The sequence below is a fragment of the Scylla paramamosain genome, chromosome 6 (genome assembly GCF_035594125.1).
Source record: "Scylla paramamosain isolate STU-SP2022 chromosome 6, ASM3559412v1, whole genome shotgun sequence".
NCBI lineage: Eukaryota > Metazoa > Arthropoda > Malacostraca > Decapoda > Portunidae > Scylla > Scylla paramamosain.
In genome coordinates, this window is record NC_087156.1 from 28351141 (window position 1) to 28356996 (window position 5856).

At 45.5% G+C, this 5856-nt stretch overlaps 1 long non-coding RNA gene across 1 annotated transcript in view; it reads right to left on the minus strand.

Moving 5' to 3' along the window:
• Positions 1-4704: 4704 nt before the first annotated feature.
• LOC135101571 (uncharacterized) overlaps positions 4705-5856 on the minus strand; it is an 8757-nt gene continuing 7605 nt past the window's right edge. Inside the window, exon 2 of the long non-coding RNA XR_010269308.1 lies at positions 4705-5856. This exon is cut by the window's right edge and continues 1974 nt beyond it. This is a non-coding gene — a long non-coding RNA (uncharacterized LOC135101571).

The following is a 5856-nucleotide window of genomic DNA, read 5'->3' on the forward strand; positions in this document are numbered from 1 at the left end:
CTCATAACCAACCTGGATACTATAGAAGTACTATGAATGCCCAGTGAGTGTCTATATTCAGAGCAATGAATGGTATTATGATTCTTTTCATGAGAATATCACATGAAAAGAAGCGCTTGACTTTCCTCTACACTCAACATTCCTATGCTAAAAATACTCACACCTACAGTACTATTAGAGATGCCGTGTTTATATTACCGTCCATTTATTTAATATAATCAGTGGTATTATTACATGTCTTCAATAAAGCAAGTGACGCAGCCATTGAAGCACGGAGGTGACTTTGAGTGACCAGCAAGCAGTAAGGGAACGTGTGGGTGGAAAGGTTCCTGCCACCACGCTTACGTCTGTATTACAACACGCATTCATGATTGTGGGGCGCACCCTGTCGAATCAGAGACGAGAATAGTTCAAATGATTATAGGTAGTAATTCAAGAAGGAGGTAAAATACAAATAGAATTACTTTTTGCATAGGCGTATGGAAGTGCCCGTGAGGAGAGAACCGATGACTGTAAGAGAAGTGTCATCATTACTACAGAGAGAGAGAGAGAGAGAGAGAGAGAGAGAGAGAGAGAGAGAGAGAGAGAGAGAGAGAGAGAGAGAGAGAGAGAGAGAGAGAGAGAGAGAGAGCCTCGACTGAAGACTGAATGCACATTGCAGTGAAAGGAAATAGAGGAGCAATATTGGGAGATGTAAGATTGTATTTTCTTTTTCAGTGTGTGTGTGTGTGTGTGTGTGCGTGTGTGTGTGTGGGTAGGTGGGTGGGTGGAATCTCTTGCTACAACTTTATAACCGCTTTGCCGGGTATTCCACAAGTGTGTTTTCCCCGTCCACCAAATCACAATGGCTTCTTGCTCCCACCGTAACCAGTATCAATTCGTTTTCTCGATTAGATAATTTGTGTGTTTTTTTTTAATGGCTGCAAAAAAAAATGAGAGATGGAAAGCAGAGGAAATGTGAGTTAGAGGGGAGAGAGAACATGAACTAAAAAAGGAAACAGAAGAGATTGAAAGATAAAAGACAAAGCGGAAGTAAATCAACATAGGTGGATGAAAGGAAACAAAAAAAGGTAGAGTAGGTGGCGGAGATAAAAAAAAAGATTCATAAATATACAGAAGATAAGACATAAGAGAACAGAAGATGGTTAGGGAAAGAGAGGTTAGAGTGTGAATGATGTACGTAGAAGGAGTCTGAAGGTGTGAGGTTAGGTCATTTGAGAGGCGGTGACGGGCTGGCAGAGGGCGGGAAGGTGCAGGTGTGGAGGGGTTCATCAGGTGGTATTGTGTGTGGCTCTGCGGCGACCACCTCCGTCCCGCTGGCATCATTATGGAGCCACAATGGAGCGTCCCTGGTTTGGGTTGGACACGCGTGAGGCCTCTCCTTTTCTTCCTCCTTTCCTCTATGTCTGTCTGCCTGTCTGTTTGTCTGCCTGTCTGTCTGTTTGTCTGTCTGTTTGTCTGTCTGTCGTCCTCCGTCTCCTTTTGCTTCTACTTCTTCATCGCTATTTAATTTTTGTCCTCATTATCCTTATTGCTATTAGACTCCTCACCTTTCTTCTCTTTCTCTCCTCACCGCTTTCCCCTCCACCTCCTCCTCCTCCTCCTGCCCGCGCTCATCGTCCACCAGCCTCCAGCCACAGGTCACCCTCTAACCCTTCGCTCAGCCTCGCCTTTACCTTCTTCACAGCTCTCACCACCACCACCACCACCACATCCACCTCCATGAACATCACATGCTTACTGTCCGTACCTTTAAACTCACCACCTATATTTGGCACAACGTATTGACGCATTGCCTTAACTCGCCACACCCTTTCCTCTGCCTCCTCTCCTCCTCTCCTCACCTCTCTCTCTGCCGAACACATGTATTTTCTATGTCTACATTAGTTTCTCTTTTCATATCGATGTTTTGTAGCTTAAACTGCCTCGTCTAGCTTCCTTCACCCGGCAGTACATACACACACACACACACACACACACACACACACACCATGTAGTATTCAGGCCAGCCCTCCAAGGACTCGCCAATCTGCCCTCCTCCCCATCCCCATCATTCCCTCCTTCCTTTCCTCTCGTCCTTCAGTTCCTCCCCCCGAGCTCACATGCTTCATAGCCACGCTCCTTCCCTCGCTGTCCGTGGCCACGTCCCCCATAGGCACAGCCAGTGGAGCGTGGGAACCCAGGATAGTCTCAGCGAACATCCAGAGCAATTTTTCTTTCTTTTTTTTCCCTTTTTTTTTTCTTTTCCTTTTATCCTGACTGGTCTGTCCACGGTTTTGTGCTGGCCGCCACGCGCGCACCTCCTCCACATCTCTTTCTTCCTTGGATTGTCAGTCTTGCCTGTCTCACCAGCAGATCCTTTCCTCTCTCTCCTTCTTTCTCACCAGCAGCTTTCCTTATATCAAAGTAATTAATTTCAGTCTCCACCCGTCTCCGAGAACGTGGCCTTGAGTGTAGGTCTGCCCGATACCCTTCTCCTCCTCCTCCTCCTCCTCCTCCTCCTCCTCCTCCTCTTCCTCCCCTGGCTTCTGCCTCGAGAAGGAGGGAGGGGAAGGCCAGAAAGGACGGAGTCTTACCACAATTATAGTGGAGGTGAAGCCAACGTGACCCCAGCACACCACCGCCCATTACGTCAGCAGTTTTCTTCTTCCCTACATCTCTCTCTCTCTCTCTCTCTCTCTCTCTCTCTCTCTCTCTCTCTCTCTCTCTCTCCCCTTTTGTCTTTTTTAGTTGCTTTTCTTCATTTCTTATCATCTTTCACAGGAAATTCTATACATTTTCCATAATTTCCTTTTATTTAGTATTCTTCACCAATCAAGTTATGCTTTACTAGTCAATTTTTTGGATTTTCTGCCACATTTCAGTATTTTTTTCTTTTTTCCCTTGTGGTATATAATGTTCAAAGAAAAACACCTTTGTTAATGGCGCATTATTGGCGACAGAAAGGATGAGGCAGAGGGGCTGGAGATGAGGAAGATGCATGGGCAGGGAGGAAGGAAGGGCAGGTCCGGCGCGAGGAACGGCAGAGGGTCATGTCTAGAGGAACTTGTTAGAGGGAGAAGTGGGTGACTGGAAGCCTAAAGCAGCAGGGGCGTGTAATTACTAACTGTGCTGGGGGACAGGTGGCGTGATGTGTGGTCCGACCCCTCTCTCTCTCTCTCTCTCTCTCTCTCTCTCTCTCTCTCTCTCTCTCTCTCTCTCTCTCTCTCTCTCTCTCTTGTTATATACGTTCTGCCCCATTCTTCTTTCTCATCATTGTCTTCTATAAACTCTTCAAGCTTCCTCCACCACTTCAGTTTTCTGTCATACTTGTGTCATTTTTCATTCACTTCTCTCTCTTCCTCTCTCGCCTGATCTCAGCTCCATCCCTCGCCCGCTCTTGCCTTGTGTGTTTATTGGTTCGTGTGCTTGCTTGCGTTAGGCGAGTGTTGATGTGTGTGTAGTAGAGGGGCGTTGGGATTGCAAGGCGGAAGTGAGGCTGTGAAGGTGTGTGTATGTGTGTGTGTGTGTGTGTGTGTGTGTGTGTGTGTGTGTGTGTGTGTGTGTGTGAGAGAGAGAGAGAGGAGAGAGAGAGAGAGAGAGAGAGAGAGAGAGAGAGAGAGAGAGAGAGAGAGAGAGAGAGAGAGAGAGAGAGAGAGAGAGAGAGAGAGAGAGAGAGAGAGAGAGAGAGAGAGAGAGAGAGAGAGAGAGAGAGAGAGAGAGAGAGAGAGAGAGAGAGAGAGAGGGGGGGGGAGACAGACAGACACAAAATGTCAGACAAGACTAACAGGAGAAAGCTTTCTTTCATTACTTGGCTGTTTTCCGAGAGTCCTGTTTTTCTTCTTTCTCCTCCTCCTCTTCCTCCTCCTCCTCCTCCTCCTCCTCCTCCTCCTCCTTCTTATTCTTCTTCTTCTTCTTCTTCTTCTTCTTCTTTTTATTATTATTATTATTATTATTATTATTATTATTATTATTATTATTATTATTATCATTATTATTATTATTATTATTATTTTTATTATTATTATTATTATTATTATTATTATTATTATTATTATTATTATTATTATTATTATTATTATTATTATTATTATTATTTTTCCTCATCGTCGTCGTCGTTGTCTTCATCGTCGTCGTCCTCCTCCTCTTTCTCCTCCTCCTGCTCTTCCTTCTCTTTTTCCTCCTCCTCCTCCTTCTCCTCCTCTTCCTCCTCCTCCTCCTCCTCCTCCTCCTCCTCCTCTTCCTCCTCCTCTTCTGCTATGCTGTCCTGTCTCTCTTCACTGTAGCTAGTTAGAAGTAGTTACCAAACAGCCTTGCAAGGACCAAAAGGTCTGTTGCTGTTTGGCTTTCCTTTGTATTCCCTTTGTATTCCTCCTCCTCCTCCTTCTCCTCCTCCTCCTCTTCATCCTACTATCCTGCCTCTCCAACTAATAGTTATAATTAGCGCAGAATAGTTACGCAAACACCCTATAGCAATGATCTCAAGATCTGTCGCTGTTTGGAGCTCCTTCGCATTCGTTTGTGTTCCTGCTCGTCAGTGCATGCCCTTTCTCGCCATCGCCGTCGTCCTCCTCCTCATCCTCATCGTCTACGTCCTCCTACACCAGCACCACTACCACCACCACGTCCTGCGCCTCATCCTTGGCTTTTCCCAGGCGCCAGTCAGTTAGCGCTTCCCTCCACTCCTCCTGCTCATGTCATTAGTATTCCGCTCACGTTTCTCCATTTTCCCTTTCATCAACCCTCATCATGCTTGTTCATATTATGCTCCCTAAACTTTTTGTTATTTTCATATTTCATATTATACACGCAGATGAAAACTTATTAATGATTTTGCTCACGTCTCGACGATTTTCCTCTTCCTTCTTTCTGGTTCTCTTTGTGTTTGATTCGTATTTCCTTCTCTTGTTTTTTTTTTTTTTTGTATCTGTTCACCTTTTCCTTGTTCAGGTTTCCCTATGGATGTTTCTTTTTCTTCTTAATTTTCATCCTTTTCCAGAGTCTTAATTTATCGTCCCTTGTCATTAAGCTTTCTTTCTTTCTTTCTTTCTTTCTTTCTTTTCTCTTTTCTTTCTTTCCTTTTCTCTTTTCTTTCTTTCCTTCTTTCTTTCATTCATTCTGTTTCTTTCATCTTTTTTCTTTATTTACCTCTTTCTATCTATCTATCTTCCTTCCTTCCTTCCTTCCTTCATTTTTTTCTTTCTTTCTCACTCCATCACCTCTCCCTCCTTACCACCATTCCCCCTCCTGCTCCTGCTCCTTCTTCTCCACCAGCGCCACACGTCTCTCCCCTCCTGCTGCTCCTGCTCCTCCTCCTCCTCCACCACACACCTTCCTCCCACCACTAAGCATAAGATCCCTCACACCACAGCTCGTCAAGGCTACGTCCTACTGTTTGCTGGCGGGGCGGACATACTCGGCATTTTGTCAATAAACTCAGTCAGACCAAACCATTCAAAGGGACACGTTCAGGGGCGCGGCGTGTCTTGGCGGTCTGGGTCACAAGGGGAGGTGGATGAGGAGGGATGGGACGGGATACGCTAATTGTTGATATGAGGCTGCGTGGGTATATAACAAAAGGTGCTGGTAATGTAAATACATGGAATAGTAAGGTATTGGAAGGTTTTCATGCCTACAATGGTATTCTTGGTGGTGTTCTACTAGTACCTGGTTATGGAGAGGATGGCATGGGCAGGAACGACAGTAGGGCTTGAAATAAGAACATAAGAACATAATGTAATGAGGGAAGCTGCAAGAAACCGTCAGGCCTACACGTGGCAGTCCCTGTAAATAATAAGCAGTAGTCGATGGCTTCAGTGGACCCCAGTGGTTCAGGCGGTGAGTGGGAATCATCGTCACTTTGTAACTTCGTGGCAC